Source organism: Rhagoletis pomonella, unplaced genomic scaffold (assembly GCF_013731165.1).
Source record: "Rhagoletis pomonella isolate Grant_MI unplaced genomic scaffold, Rhpom_1.0 Rhpom_scaffold_00008, whole genome shotgun sequence".
Classification (NCBI taxonomy): domain Eukaryota; kingdom Metazoa; phylum Arthropoda; class Insecta; order Diptera; family Tephritidae; genus Rhagoletis; species Rhagoletis pomonella.
This window is the reverse complement of record NW_023458562.1, coordinates 45,038,401-45,055,059: the sequence shown is the minus strand read 5'-3', so window position 1 is coordinate 45,055,059 and position 16,659 is coordinate 45,038,401. Positions and strand designations below refer to the sequence as shown.

Genomic DNA, 16,659 nt, shown 5'->3' with positions numbered 1-16,659 from the left:
GATTTGATTTGATTTGATTTGATTTGATTTGATTTGATTTGATTTGATTTGATTTGATTTGATTTGATTTGATTTTATTTTATTTTATTTTATTTTATTTTATTTTATTTTATTTAATTTTATTTTATTGTATTTTATTTTATTTTATTTTATTTTACTTTGTTTTATTTTATTTTATTTTATTTTGTTTTATCTTATTTTGTTTTATTTTATTTTATTTTATTTTGTTTTATCTTATTTTATTTTATTTTATTTTGTTTTATTTTGTTTTATCTTATTTTTTATTTTATTTCTTTCCTTTCAAGCAATTTTTTTCAAAGAACTCCATTGGTTATGTATTTATAAATACATAATCGAAGCCTCATCTTGTAATAAAGATAATTTCCCCCTTTTTCACTCTTTGTTCCCAATGCATATCGGCTAGTTTACCCTCGGTATTATTCCCTGAACCTTTAAATCTGTGTTCTACTTAATTCAACTTAGTCATGTACTTAGAAAATAACCCACAGTGTAATTGAAGAAGACGTTTTAGTGCAACTTTTTACTCCTAGACCTCTCCACTCTCAAGGTGTCGTCCCACTGTCCCTTGAAACATGCACTCCCTTAGAGAAAGTCACTTTAAACAAAAACAAGGGCACATATCACAACAAAAATGCATAAAATTCTACCGCAATGAAATTAGAAATTGTAATAAAAACCTGAACACAAACCGCCGGTATGCCGTCTTTTAAATAAACGTCAGGTTTTACACGACTAACAAAAGCTATAACAACAACAAAATGTGCAACGAGAGAAACACCCAAGGATTTCCTGCCGTAGTAAGCAAACAGGCAGGCAGCAACAATGATTACACGAGAAGCAGCAGAGGAATTACACTGTTCTGTGGTTTCATTAAAATACCAAGAAACTATGATGCGACGCTTCGCTACAACCGAGCGAATTGCAGCTTCAAAAGAGCAACGCGAATAAGTGCGGGGTGGCGTTGGCAGGTCGAAGAGTCAACGCAATTGCAGTTGTAGGTGCAATTATTGCTAAAATGCCAGATTCGAGTCACAACTATTTGGTGAAACGATAGCAGACAATCATTGGAGAGTACGAGGGAACTGGGCATAAATTTGGAAATGTGAAGTTTAAGCAGCGTGCCTTTGCAATAAAAATCATTTTACTTTAAATTTATGATAGTTTAAAATTTTTTCGATAATTTTATTTTTTGATTTGTTCAGATTTATGTATTTCCAATAAAAGTTCTTACTTTCTTATAGTTCTTTTTATTATTTTAGTTTTTTTCAAATGCTCTTTAATCGAATATGCAATTTATATATAATAGACTCAATTACTGTTATAATTTGAACTCATAAAAAAAGTACATTACTTTTTATTGTCACGCAAATGCCGGAATGTACATTTATACACATTCATCTACAGATAAAATAAATAACAAATTTAAAAAATAATATATTGAAAGCAAAACTCCATTGATTGGACAGTTCGCGCCGTTCACTTCAGTCTGCCAGCTCGCTGTCAATTTGCGGTCGCTAGGCCGATAATCACGTTTGTGGCATGGTGCGACTGACCGATTGCGATAAATATACCTATATAAATAGTCGCATTGACACTTAATGAAGTGGAAAGTGTCAGCGGGATACAGGGTGATCTAATAGAAAGGGCAGCAAGGTATCCTAAGGGATAAGAAGTTTTTAAATTAAGCTTTTCTTCTATGCATAGGTATAGAAAGTTCTAAAGGTAATTCAAAATCAGGGCCCTTAGACTGTAGTTTGGATCGAAAAGAAGTTCTATTCGAATTTCGAACGCTTAATTCTTTTATACTTAGTACCAATTGTTCGAATTCGAACAAATTTACTATGGATTCGAACCACAGAGTAAAGGTCCAGTACTTCAGCATAAAGTAGAGGCCCCAAGTTATTGGATGATCTATTGGGATGAGACTTACTTTCCAAAAATTTTAGCCCAGAGAGCTGGGAATCTCTTACCCATCAGTAAGAAGTTTAAAACTATAAACCCTGTATTTGGTTCTTTTGTTTTTGATTATGCCGTACTTATTACATGTATCTGAGAAAAAAAAATCGTTCAATACCCAACAAGCAATAAGCTGACAGGTCATAAATTAATTTCGGGTTAAGTCTTAATCTGCTTAAAAAAGCATTATCATCACGATCACGCACAAGTAAGGTCGAAGTATTCGAATATGAGTTGGGAGTGTTAGTGCTGTCGTAGTTGTAGCAGTGGCACTACTAAGCCCCGCCTGGGTCGGTTTGTCCATCAGTCGTTGTCGTCAAGCTCAACTAACGGTAGGCCCAAGGAACGAGCTGTTTCCAAGGGGTTTGGCCAAAGGGAGAGGTGTGTTAGTTAAGTGGGATTGATCTGACATGTAAAGAGGTGGTTGGAGTCGTGGGGGATATAGGGGTCGAGGTAGCTATTAAGATGGTTCAATATTCTGACCGCAATTGGGCCAGAGTAGCGCGGGTCTCTCATAGTAGTCGACGCTCCGAGTCTGCAATAGGCGCGAGATTGGATTCCGATCACAACATTCATAGGTCAAGAGTCGTGGTAGGTAGTGACCGACTCTCGGTACAAGAATAGAAACACGAAAGTTAAGGATTACGTCTTAAAATACCAAGTGAGGCAACTTTCTCGAACAAACGAAAATTACACTTTTAAGAGAAAAAGTAGTATAAAATTTTGAGCTTTTTAACGACGCCGATGGCGCTGTCAACGCGGGATAGGAATAGGAAGACTTCGTCCGCGCTGGCACAATCAAGATTGATTGGTGTCTGTGAGGACGATGAGACCAGAACTGCCCACCCAGTGGGCGCACCCCTGCAGCTTATAGCTAAGTTAAAGTACTAGCTGATCAGCGAGCTCAAAGGGCGAACGTAGTACTTGCATGTAGGTACGAACACCAAGTGTTTTTTAGTTGGTGTGTAGACTTTCAGAGCTTTTTAGAAAACCTTCCAATTTAGCAGAGAAAACGACCTCAACTGGATTTGTGGGAAGGTTCGTCTTCATACGAGGATATGCATGGTCATCTCGGTATCGTCTTTAGCCCGTTATAGATATCGCTTATTCATATTGCGAGCGTGTTTTGAGACTGATTATATGAAGAGCTGATCAATTGCATATCAGCGCTCAACTGTTTGCTGGCTTAGTATTAATACTATATTTATAGACATGTGTATCTGTGTTATTTATAAAAAAATACTATTAAATACATATCACATTACAACTGTAAAATCATTGAAGCAACACACCGCCTGACATTAACGAGACAACCGGCTACCGCCGAAAGGAGAATACCAGCCAACGCAATCAGGCCAACTGGACTGGCAGAGCTATGTGCTGGCTGCGGCAAACAGAAGCAGGAAAAAATACTTAAAATCAGTGTTGGCCAAAATCAGAAAAAAAAGCACAGACGTAATGTTGGTAGGTATGTGTTGAAGGAAAAAAATATATACACACGTTAAACAGCAGAAATGTACAATAAGGGCAATTAATGTTGCGTGAGAAAGACCAGCAAGCGGCGGCTGGAGCACAGCAAGCAGCAGGGCAAGAAGGCAGTCAGTAAAAGAGAAAGGATGCGTTTTATTTGCAGGTGAATATAACAGTAGTTGGACGTGAAATACCTGAGGTTGGCTAACACTGTAGAGTTGTGTCCGTACAGCCCTTACTTGTTGGCATAAAATAGTTGAAACGCAGAAAGTCAGGTGACGCCAGATAGACGTCCACCTGTTTGATGGGCAGTCAGTTGGAAAGCCAATGCGCTTGGCGGTTAGCTGTTTGAGGTAACTAGAGGTAGGCATTTAAATTGTCTGTGAAGTACAGAGAGAACGCTCAATTGCTAGTAAATTCCAATGACGTCACACCAGCCTTTGTGTTTTGGTTGGAAAATATTTTAAATTTAAATAAAATTAAACAAAAGAATTACGAAAGTTTTTTTGCAGTAGCGCGGAACATACATACCTCCATACATAAGCAAGCAATGCTTATGCCACAGAAGGTAGCTTTTGGGGCTGACGGCTGTGACATTGATTAAAACAAATCTGCAAAACAATTTAATTATGGCCCGTAAACACAAAAGAACGGTGGACACAAATTTTGAAAGTGAGAAATTGACAAGGTCAACAGGGGTTTCGTTCTGGTCTAAGGAATTACCTCTAATACTAAGCATAGAGAATCCTATATCTTGATGATGAATGAAATTATTGTGAATATTTATACTTATTAGGCTATTTAGGTGCGAAAAACGAAATCAACAGGAGATCAGTTTGGGACTACAGTGACAAAAAATAGTTGACAACCAAAACTAATGTCAAAACAAAATCATTGCAAGATCAGAATAGACATCGAAGAAGATACACCCAATTTCTAACGATATAGGAAGGCAGATAGTACAATGTGAGCAGATATTTACTGAACAAACGCTACGCAGTTGAGACTGAAATAATCCGTTAAATTGGAGCAGACAGAAATGTTTAAATAGAGGCTTAAAACGCCTCCAAATAACAATCTAAGAATGATGACAGTAATGACAGTAACTTACAGGTGTCGATGAAATTTAGAACCAGCAAAGCAAGCATGATCGTCGTGAGAGGTTTAGCTCATAAGCATATTTGAGCTTCAGTATGAAAGAGGTCATGAGATTAGATTTGAATTTAGGGAGCAAGTCAAACTAGTCACCGCGATCGAAACGGTCTATTTTAACAAACCTCAATTTGACTATAGGTTTTCTTTGATCCACTTATTGCTAAGAAATCTCGCGACGTCCTTTGACTGCATGCCATTTAGGTTATGTGGTTCTGAGTACGGTGAACCTAGGAAGCGACGTCTGGTCCCAGTCAGGACCATATATAGTAGTTTCGTCTAACAGAGCTCCGTGGCAGACCAGTAAAAGGTCCTGAGCATATGAATCCCTGTTCAGCCCCTTTTCTGGCGAGAATATTTACCGCTTCTTGGAGGCGATAGGTATTAACATTTGAAGGCAGACCAACACACCAGCCTTGAGGTGCTATTGGGCACTTTAAGAGCGACTAGATATATTTTTGGTTGTTCCACTTTCTACATAGTGCCTCAGACCTAGTTAAGTGGCTTGCACCTCGGCCTGAAATACAGAATTACCTTGCACATGCTGGTGAAAATGAGCCGTCTGGGTTGTACGCCGTAAACTTCTGCTCGTCGCCGTGGCCAGTCTTGGAGCCGTCCGTTTACCAGATGTGGCTTTCCTTCGGAATTTAGGTTATTCGTTGTCTCAGTTGTTCCTGTCGGGGAAAAATATCTTGAAGTTTTGTGTGTAGACACAGTTTTGTGTGAAGACACAGGCCCACGAAGCTAATACGCAACCCATCTTCTTGTTCTATAACCAATGAGATGAGCCTTGCTGTAAACAGAAGAGCCTATTTCTTGATTACAATGTGTAGGTAAGGCTGGTTAAGAAGCACCTCGAGAGCTGTGGTTGGTGTTGCTCTCATCGCGCCAGTGTTGCCCATACCGGCTAATCGTTGTAGCTTACGCTGAGCTTGGCCTGCGTGGACTTCACTTCTGCTTTCATACACCAGACGGGTGCAGCATAAGTTAGAATGGGTTTGGAGATGGCACCACATATCCACCTAAAAAAAAAATATCACACACAATCCTACGGTGGACAACAGAATTAACGAACGAAACTATATTTCTGCGAGCAAACACTTTAACAAAAACAACAAAAAAACCGAACTATTGTAAAGACGCAATGAACCAGGCAACCAAATTGTTTACCAGTAAAATAATGTAGGAGCAGAAGAGCATTTTCATTTGCAGCCACTACCGCTTGGGGAAGCCTTCTAACAATGATGCCACCACAACGTCCCCAGCCTGCATTTTCATCTATTAAAATTGAATGCAGTCAGCGGCTTGAGGAACCACTGGAAGCACTATGTTAAACCCCTCAAAATGACATATGCGCTAAGAATTTTTACTGTTGTATTCAGCCTAGATCTAAACTCGTTGCATTAGGTTGTCATCACTGCAATGCTAACATTTCGTTCACACAATGCAAGCGTCGCCCTCTGTCACTTACATATGTAGGTATGTATGTATGTACTACAGCCATCATCCATCGAATCATTCAACCGACCAACTAACTATGTATTCGTTTATATGTATGTTTGTCTCTTTTGTTACCACCAAGGCTTGTTGGTCCACTGCATTGTTTTCTACGTACAACTGGTGGAATGAATGATTGAATGACAGCATAACTGTGCAAAATTGATGGAGTTTGCAAAATAGTTTCGTTGTCATTCCGCGTGGTTTAGCTGTTGCTGTTGCTCTTGCCGTTCACTTGCAATTGGGCAGCTATTTCAGGCTGTTTCTGTTGTTGTTAACATAGACAATATGTACTTGTTCTCGTTTTTCTGACCTTATTTTTGTTGTTGTTTTGAAGTCATTCATTCATTTATTCGCCCATTGAGCTGCGTAACTTTCAATTATTGTTTTCTCGAAAATCTGTAAATTCCATTCGTAGAAGAACTTCGCAGCGATGTCGCATTGGAAGCCTAAAATCATTCTAAAGTTTAGCGGCATATTTTAGCACTGGCCCTGTTGCGGGGAGGGAGTTTTCGGGTTTGGATAGCATTGTTTGCTCTTAGCTTAATTGAATTGGTATTGAATTAGTTTCAGGAGGCTTTTGCTTTCCATTTTTTGTTTTGCATACTGGCGATGTAAAGGTTGTGACTTTAGAGATAAGGAGGCAAACATTTAACTGATAAAGAGGTTCTACATTTTTTGTTGCTATCTTTTCAAGAAAAGCGAGGCTATAAGGAAACCATTTTTGGTATTGGTTGATTCTTCCGACATGCTGGGAGGATGGTATTTTCGAATTGAGCCTAAAGTATTCGTGTAAGGCAATTTCTCGAAAAACCTTATTTTTGTTTGCTAGACCTAGGAGTCGCATGTTCCGGCCACACCCATATTTGGCAATTAACTTTTTTTCGAAATTGCCTTGCATAAATACTTTAGACTCAGGGGTGAGCGGTCTAATGTCCATGCTTACTTCTGTTTTTAGGAACTAATGGGAACAATTTTCAGTTAGTCAAATACAAATGTTTTCGCGCTTCTTTTATGTATATTTTTTCTTCATAACAACAAACAAACTAATTAAAGCTGTGTGCAAAGTCGAAGTGAGCAGACTGGTCGGGGACAACCATGCGGTTCCATAGTGTAGCGGTTATCACGTCTGCTTTACACGCAGAAGGTCTCCAGTTCGATCCTGGATGGAACCAGTTGACAACTTTTTTGTTGAAGAAACAGTTCCTATTAAAAAACAAAATTTTTCGGTAGTAGCGAGTATTTGCTATGCGTTTAGTTTTAACCCTTTGAATACTAAGCGAAGCGATTCCTCCACTCTAAAAAAAACTGGTGGATTTAAAATTCGTTATTTAAAATTCGTTATTTTATGAAATATATTTTTTGGAACAAAATTTCTTACAAAAATGTAAAATTTTTGAAATGTAAGGAATGCAATAAAAAAAATTGCAATGAAAAAATTGTTCGCATAAGGATAATGTACGTTAGACTGCATCCCCAAAACAGGTTGCGGTTTTTCCAACGGGATTGCAAAATTTATTATATATAAAGACGTCCACTAAAATAATTCGGAAAAATATTAAGATTTAAGCGAGCTTCTCTCATTTGAAAATACCTGCAAAAATGAAATTTTTATGAATAACAATAGTTTCTCAAAGAACTTTTTGAAAAAAGTCCACTCAGATGACAAACCAGATTAGGCTTAAAAAATCTGCATAAAAATCTTTAAAAATCTTTTCAAGGGAATCGTAATAATACGATTTTGAAGTTATTTTTTTACTTTTTTCAATCATTGATTTACGAAAATCTTAAATACTGGGCCAAAGCTATTCTGATTTAGGCTTATGGGAAAGTCGGTAGAAAGGTATTTTCCCACTATTTTTATTTATGTGCAAAAAAAAAGTCATTCGTGTCCCAATTTTTTTTTTTTCAAATACCAATACATCTTAGTTGAACTTTGAATGATGTTCATTCATCCTACCTTTCTCTTTCACCCTTTGAATGAGCTTATTAGCAAAGAAATAAAAAGAGTGAGAAAATACTTTTCCAATGATACCTCACAAGTCTAAACGGAAGCGTTTAGGTTCAGTTATTCAAGTTTTTCTTATACCAATCTTTGAAAAAAATTAAGAAAACAGCATCAAAAATTATTACGATTCCGTTAAAATTTTTATTTTTTTTTAATATTTTTATGTAAATTTTTTAGGCTTAAACCGTTTTGACATTTGAGGAGATTTTTTCAAAAAACATCTTTAATAAACTATTTTTATTCATAAAATACTCAATTTTTGGCGGTATTTTCAAATCGGTCCAGCTCGTTGAAATCTTAATATTTTTCCGAAATATTTTCGTAGACGTCTTAAAATATAATAGATTTAATAATTCCAATGAAAAAACAATACCGATTTTTATTTTTTTTGTATGTGGAGTGATGCAGTCTAATGTACTCATTTGACATTTTGGCGCGATTATGAATTAATATTTTATTCAAGATACTTATGTAAATTGCACAGAAATGCAACACTGATACAATTTTATCAGATGAAAATTTTATAAAAAAAAACAATTTTTAGAAAAAAATACATACATAGATAAAGAACACTTTCACTCCAAATTAAATTGTGTTAAACTCAAAACATACCACAGTAAATGTCAGATGGTTCCATAGTGTAGCGGTTATCACGTCTGCTTTACACGCAGAAGGTCTCCAGTTCGACCCTGGATGGAACCAGTTGACCGATTTTTTTTTTTAAACTTTTTTTTTATGTTTTTCTTACATACAAATTTTACAAATTTATTCCCTACTTTGTGTAAGAAATTTTTTTTTGCAAGAATATGTCAATAATTAAAACATAGGCTTTATAACAAAGCCTAACCAATTATGTATGCTAAAAAAAACAAAGAAAACAACAAAAAGAAACACAGCTGGTTCCATCCAGGGTCGAACTGGAGACCTTCTGCGTGTAAAGCAGACGTGATAACCGCTACACTATGGAACCACATGTCTGCCAGTCGGCACAAAACGTAATACAACACAAGCACTGAGCTGCTGACTGAAAAGGCAGAATTGAATAGAGAGCACAAATTATTTATATACACACATATGTTTGTATAGTTATGCAACACTTCTTGGCACCCGAATGAGTTGCGTAAACATTTAAATCAAATAAAAATTATTTATACATCGCCAAGCGGGCATTTAAAAGTACATACATACGTAATTAAGAATTTAAACAAGTAAAATTTTGAATTTTTATAGTTAGAAAATATATCAGACAACTCATATGCGTCATTTGACACCCAACGCAACATAGGCAGCGTGGCCGAGCGGTCTAAGGCGCTGGTTTTAGGCACCAGTCCGAAAGGGCGTGGGTTCGAATCCCACCGCTGTCAAGATGAATTTTTTTAAATTTGATTTTTCAATGGCAATTTTGCCATACAAATTTAGTAGAGCGCTAGTAAGCTGCTAATGTGATGTTAAATTAAAGTGGGAATGAATAGATATGTTGATGAAGGTAATTGTTGGGGTATAGCAACAGCAAAAGTGTGTAAATGGGATTTCGTAATCAAAGCAGAGTTAGAATTGCCAGCAGCTAAGTGTTTGAGGAAGCTCAATTGATTACGCCTAGTTGTAGTGTAGTTTATGTTGTTCCAAGGCTTGATGACTTTATACAAAAAAAATATGAGTTTTTTAATTTTATTCAGTACACTATGTAAGTATATATTAACTTGTAACGATTTTTATATTTTTTACTTACTTATCAATGCGAATATACGAGTACTGTTTGAATTATCATATTTTTTTTCTTTCGTAAATTTCTTGTTGCTATGTTCACAATTAAGCGTTTACAAGCAGCCTTGTGGTCTTCAATGAATAACGTATGCTGCTGCGCTAACAAAAGCACCCTCTAGCTATCTACTAAATGTGTACACGCTATTGCCACGTATGTATGTACGTATGTATGTAGGCACCTACCTTCCTACCCAAATGCTTAAGGTGAAATAAGTCAAGCACGTAAACCTACCGGTACGTAAACCCGAGTCAGCTGACACGATCTGTCTTACCAGAGCGCCATGTAAATAAAAACTCAACACCGCAGAATTTTTCTGTAGTTGTAGCCCGTAGTGCAGAAATTTGCGGAATTTAGACTTTTCCGTGACAGCTGATTTCTTCCTTCTATAGATGGTTGCCACGTCGTCAGTTTTGCAGATGGTAAAAAAGTTAAAAGTTCCTTTTCAAATTACGTTTAAAATATTTGAAATTTACTATCGAAAAAGATTTTTTATTATATCACGAAAAATTGTAGTTGAAAAGGTATGTAAGTTTGTGAAAAGGCACTGATGAGTGGCAACACTGTAGTAAGCAACACTAAGTGCTCCAGTAATCGACCAAATTCTGCGTATACAGACAACGTTTAAGTATAAGTTCTTCGTTCTAGACTAATTTCACCTTTAGCAGCAGGCAAAGTTAGCGTACCCATTCGTGCATTTGTTTATATATTTTGTTGTTGTCTTTTTTTTTTGCTTCTTTGTGTATTAAATTTTCTCTGTCTTCTTGGTCCCTACTTGTTATTTTTTTTTAAGTTCTCAACCGCTTTATATTCGATGGCATAGAAATATTTGCAATTTGGTGTTAGAAAGTTAAGACTATACTTCACAGGATCATTTCTGTAGTCAGTCTTCATTTACTTTCATTGCAAACTGAAAGAAGCTAAACCCGCGATGAGGAGTCATATCGTTTTACCTGGCAGCGTGAGGTTTATGAACGTCGTCTCTAATTTTGTCTTATGGCAGATTTCGGATGATGTTTCTTCGATGATCGCTCGGTTACATCGGGTAAAACGACTTCTGAGTGGTTTACTAACAAAAAATTTAATTGAATAAATTACAAGGTTTTTGAAAGTAATGTTACAGAATAATTAAAATGTATTTGTTGTTGTCGGCTGTTGGTCCAGATTGGGTGCAGGGTGTCCAGATTGTTTAAATAAAAAGCGCAATTCCTGAAAAAAAGCCGCCAAAATCGCCAATTTTTTTTTTTTTAATAAAATTCATGGAGTCAGTTTAACAAGTCTTATTTTAAAAATGAGATCTTGTATAATATAGTTTTCAAAACCAAAAACGAATATAATGGTAAATAATAAGTAACACAAATCACTTATACAGTAAAACCAGCCTGACGAAAAATGTCAGCGTTTTGTGAGGTACTTAGGCGGGTTGGGTACTTAAAAGAACCCGCTTAAGTACCTCGATGCGGGTACTTAAGCGAACATAATTATTAGTGATGTGCTGAGTCGATACTTTTAAGTATTGATCGATGCTCGGTACCGATTTGAAAAGTATCCAATACTTTCGATACTCGGTACCGAAATGTTTAGATTTTTTATAAGACCGCACAACAGCCAACTATATAAAGTAAAAGTAGTTCACGTATCAAAATACGAATGTAGGTAGTGCCTATATAGCTTTTAAAATTGTTAAAATCATAAATGTATAAACATTTTCAAGAAAAGGGGCTTTTCTAAAACTTCTTCCTTAAACCTTACTTGCACTTGTTCCAAAAATATAACAAGCCGAATTTAAATAAAAATTTGCGCCAGCTGAGATTCGAACCGGGTGCTCAGTTTTGTTAGGCGAATACTCTCTCTGCGTGCCAACGCCGCACATCCTTAAATCGTTAATAGTACCCGTTAGAGATGAGTTGGGGTTTAATTGATCTCCAATTACACCCATAAGGGATGAGTCGAGACTAATTGAGCTCCATTAGTACCCGTGTGAGACTAGTTGCGACTAATTAATGCCCAATCGTACCCGATTGAGAGTAATCTCGGAATACTCTCTTTAGAGATTAGTCGCACAATTTTTTGCAGGGTATATTCAAGAAATGTTTTTATACATACATTTATTTTTAAATATATACATTTTTGTGTCTTGTGTTAAGGTAATCATATTTAAGTACACTTTTCCGTTCGTATTTACAACAAACTAATAATACAAAGGTTTTTTTTTAAATAATATCAAATAACAATCAGGCACACATGGAGATCGTTTAAGTTTCTATGAATGTTTAAAACGTTAAAAATAAGACTTAGTTTTTGTTTAAAAAAATTAATTTTGCCACATTATTAGGATCTAAACGATTTTTTCGCTCGGTTAATATTTGCCCCGCTTTTGAAAATATACGTTCGCTTGGAACTGACGTCGCCAAAATGCAAAGGAACTCTTTTGCAATCTCTGCCAATCTGGGGTAGAAATCTTTTTTTTCATTCCTCCATTTTAGTGGATCTGATTTGCGATCTAAAAGCTTTTCATTTAAATATTGGTCAATTTCAATAATAGCTTTAGAATAACTATTAGCGTTTCCTTGAACACGGCGATCAAAGTCAGTCCATAAGGGGTTGTTGTTTAAATTTACTCTGATATCACTAATAGCGGCCTCATTGTTAGAAACATTTTTGTTCTCGATTAATCGGATGAGGCTGTCTTTACAGACCTGAAAAGCTTCTTTGTGCGTAAAAGCATTTTTCTTGAACCTTGGATCTACGATGGCTGAAACTGATAAAATTATATTGTGCTCAAAGCGAAGAAACCGTTTACCTATGTTGGATATTAATTTTTCAGCAAATATACGGCCTTTATCTCTTTGTAACAGATTTAACTTGTTATTTAAAAACGATTGCAACCCTCGAATTAAAATAATTACTTTTGACACAGTAACGTACTGTTCAGCGCTCATTTCCATTGTCAAATCTTCAAAAGGTTTTAATAGTTGAGAAATCTCATTCAAAACCTCCCACTCATTTGCGGCTAAAATACTTATGGGGTTATGCAGCACACCGATAGTTGCCTCAAGAGGCTCCTGAACTTCAATCAACCTTTGAATCATATGGAATGTAGAATTCCATCTGGTTTGTACTTCCATTTTTAGTTTTAATTGGGGTTTATTCATTGTGGTCTGTATTTCCTTTAATTTATTTGCAGCCACTATACTTCTATGAAAATATTCTACAATTGAACGACATTTATCTCGCAAAACGTCAACGTTACTCTCCTTGAAGGAATCGCAGATAATTAGGTGGAGCGTGTGGGCAAGGCAGGGTATGCTCCGCCACCCGGTAAGTCTAATGGCAGCAATGACATTAGCTGCGTTATCGAACGCAACTGCGCAAATTTTCTGACTGACATTCCAATCAGTTACTGAATCTATTAAAACATTTTGCAAATTAATGGCAGTGTGGCGTTCATTCATTCTAAAACAATTTAAAAACCAAACTTTTTTGCTGCCAAATGTTGGATATAAAATGAGTTGTAAGCGATACAAAACTTTCACTTGTTAAAGATGTCCATGCATCTGTGGTGAGGCATACGAAATTGGCTTCTGACAAAATTTGCTTCACCTCATTTACGCGCTCTTCATAAACTTGTGGCAACAGTTTTTCGTTAAAAATGTGCGAGATGGTAAGGGGGATTCAGCTCACTGATGAAGTTTTTAAAGCCAACGTCCTCGACAATGGAGAACGGTTGAAAATCTTTCACTATCATTTGCAGTAGCTTCTTATTTAAAGCTGTTACCATTTCTTTGATAATTTTGGTTGCGTGTAGTTGCTGAGCCTCGTTTGTTTTGTAGCTGATGACGTACTATGTTCAGGGGCCATTGTGGCATGTTCTATGTACAATGTTAAATTTGAAATACATAAATACATATATGGAAACGTTACAATGCAATAAAACACTTACCATCGTTTCTTACCGATGTTGTTTGCGATAACTCAATTGATGGATGCTTAACAAGGAGATGCTTTCGTAAATTGGATGTACTCCACCTAATTATTGTAATATATTTATTGTAAATAATTTTAGTTATTAAATAATGAGCAAATATATAGGCATACCTTTGTAAGACAGAGTAGTTTTACAAAAATCGCATTTTGCCCTTACTGCATCCACCGCTGTAAAGTGCTGCCATAATCCGCTCCGTTTACCTTCGTTTTCTGCAATTAAATATTTGTAGCATGTAATTTCTAAGCTAATATTGTAAAAATACTTACTCAAACGCGACGCCATTTCGAACGTTAATGTATAATATTCAAACGTAGATTTTCTTTGAAAAGAGAGTTACCACAGCTATTGCGAATTTGAAAAAGTCTAACAACGTTGCCGCAAGAACTATAGCGGTTGGTAGGACTGTTGCGATAAGTACAAGAAAGGGATGAGTGTTTGTGATGGCAGTATTGTCGAGATGCGGTTGCCGTACATATTATGCTTGTTAATATTTTACGAAAACATCGTCTGATTTGTACATTTAGGGTCTTTTAGGCAATATCATATAAAATAGCTATGAAATAAATTCTTTTCAAAATTTAAATATATATTATAGCCAAGGTTTCATGTATCGAATCGGTATCGGGTACCGAAAAGAAAGTATTGGGTACCGAAATTTTTTGCAAGTATTGGGTACCGACAATTCAGCACATCACTAATAATTACACAGGTCAACAACGTTTTGTTCTAGGAAAGTGTAGGGTCATTTTCGAAGTAATTTTTTGCGTAGAGTCCGAATCCGGGGTTTAAATTGCTCTATCACGTCAGGATTTTGAGATATCCTAACCTAAAAGTGCAAAAGAGGAAGACTTATACTTTAAAATACCACGTCTACTTTTTTATGAAGAGCAAAATCTTCGTAGCTACATAACCTCAAAAATGTGCAAAAACAGCGTTTTTTGCACTTTTAGGTTAGGATATCTCAAAGTCCTGACGTGATAGAGCAATTTAAACCCCGGATTCGGATTCTACGCAAAAAATTACTTCGGAAATGACACTACACTTTTATAGAACATTCCGAACCCATTTTTTTGCAGACCTGTGTTATTGATGTAGTTACATTTTTTTGTTAACTTACATAAATATGTAAATCCTTGAATAAAACATAAACATTTAATGATGTATACGTATTTATTTAAGATTTTTCAATTAGAATACAGTTCATTTCCTAACAAATACCATGAAAACCTAAGCTTAAGTTTTTATAGAACACGTGAAGAAAAAAATTCATCAAAATTTAAACTTTTTTAACTCAGATGTGTTGTTCGAGTATATAGTTTTATAGCCCATTCAATTTTAGTGTAATATTGTGCAAGTTTCAAGTGTCTCAAAATTACCGTTAAGCGGTTTTCACTGTATAATAGTGATGTACAAACAATTTTCTTTAAAAATACGCATAGTTTTTAAAAGTATTTGTTTCCCCACATTTTGCAATAGGACTGCGTAATTATTAAATTTATTATAACTCATAATAATTGATTAATCGCACAATCCGCTTTTAAGAGCTCGGCGCTAGAAATCAAATAAAAACATATGTATAATAAGGCGAGAGCAGCTATTTCCACAATTTTTTGAAAATCACCTGTAGTGTCTTAATTATTTACATTTCTGTTGTTGTAATATATTTATCCTTGATAACATACTGTTTGATATTGGAAACGTCTTGCAGCAGCCTGTATATAACACTTTATTCGAACGATTGAAATAAGGCTTTCCAACCTCATCCTATTTTGAATCTTAGTTCTTGTTGAAATCATTACGGAAAAAACGCGCTTAACAAAGCATGTGAGTGCGGCAGAGATAATAATATGAATTTTCTTATATTTCCAAACATTTTATTGCCTGTTGCGGTTTTCACTCCGTAAGCAATTGTCCCAAATTCTTCAGAGTCGGATGGAATGGTTCTGAGAAAAGTTATTCCATGGGAAAGTTAAAAGCTTTAAATATTCAGTTTCTGCTGCTTTTCTTTCCTTCAAAGTCAAATAGTGAATTGGCAGGTCCCTGAAACTCGCCTTCTTGTGATTCACGCACTTTTCTGATGACAAAATCAAGCCTTTTTTAAAAGTATTTAATTGACTACGTAATCGTTTCAAAAGTTCTTCGATTAGAGTGATTAAACATTTTTGACAGTCTTTTAATATGGTTCTTAAGTCAAGTTTATCACGCAGTTCATTAGCCTCTTCTGAAAATTATCGTGGAAAACTATGTTTTTTTTATAATTGGAAAACATTTATTTGAAGGGGAAAAAACGCCAAAAATCGCCAATGGCGATTTCCTAAATTTTTACGCGCAAATATCCGCAAAAAAATCGCCAAATCTGAACACTCGGGATGTCAGTGGCAAAAATACATCGATGTTTTTCCTCGCATCAAAACTTACATCGTTATTTGTCGAAGCATCGGAGGGCGTACATCGATGCATCGATATGCATAGGGTTTTCCTCCACTATGGAAATAAAACATTAAGAACCTTTTTGGGTATTTAGTTTTATAGCTCATAAAATTTTACTATAACAAAGCGCAAGTTAGCCAAAGAAAACATATTAAAAATTAAAGCAATCGAAACCAGCACTTTATTATACTCCCATTTTATGAGCTCAGTTTTATAGTCTTCCTCTCTATGAACTTCAGACAAAGCGATGTTTGGCCGTTCGATGTACTTGAGATGTCAGTTTAGAGAAAACATCGAAGCAAAACATCGATATTTTCGAAGCATCGATGTTTTTTCGGCATCCCTATATAAAACGCAAAAAAAAAAGATTATTTA

General features: G+C 35.7%; 5 non-coding genes across 5 annotated transcripts; 4 read left to right on the top strand and 1 right to left on the bottom strand.

Moving 5' to 3' along the window:
• The first annotated feature begins 7,198 nt into the window (after positions 1 to 7,198).
• On the top strand, positions 7,199 to 7,271 carry Trnav-uac. Its single transcript has one exon. It is a non-coding gene; the product is annotated as a tRNA-Val (tRNA).
• A 1,462-nt stretch (positions 7,272 to 8,733) lies between these two features.
• Trnav-uac lies at positions 8,734 to 8,806 on the top strand. Its single transcript has one exon. It is a non-coding gene; the product is annotated as a tRNA-Val (tRNA).
• A 195-nt stretch (positions 8,807 to 9,001) lies between these two features.
• Trnav-uac lies at positions 9,002 to 9,074 on the bottom strand. Its single transcript has one exon. It is a non-coding gene; the product is annotated as a tRNA-Val (tRNA).
• Positions 9,075 to 9,388: 314 nt separating this feature from the next.
• Positions 9,389 to 9,468, top strand: Trnal-uag. The gene has a single exon. It is a non-coding gene; the product is annotated as a tRNA-Leu (tRNA).
• A 1,250-nt stretch (positions 9,469 to 10,718) lies between these two features.
• On the top strand, positions 10,719 to 10,932 carry LOC118745331. The gene has a single exon (XR_004993633.1). It is a non-coding gene; the product is annotated as a small nucleolar RNA U3 (small nucleolar RNA).
• Positions 10,933 to 16,659: the final 5,727 nt, after the last annotated feature.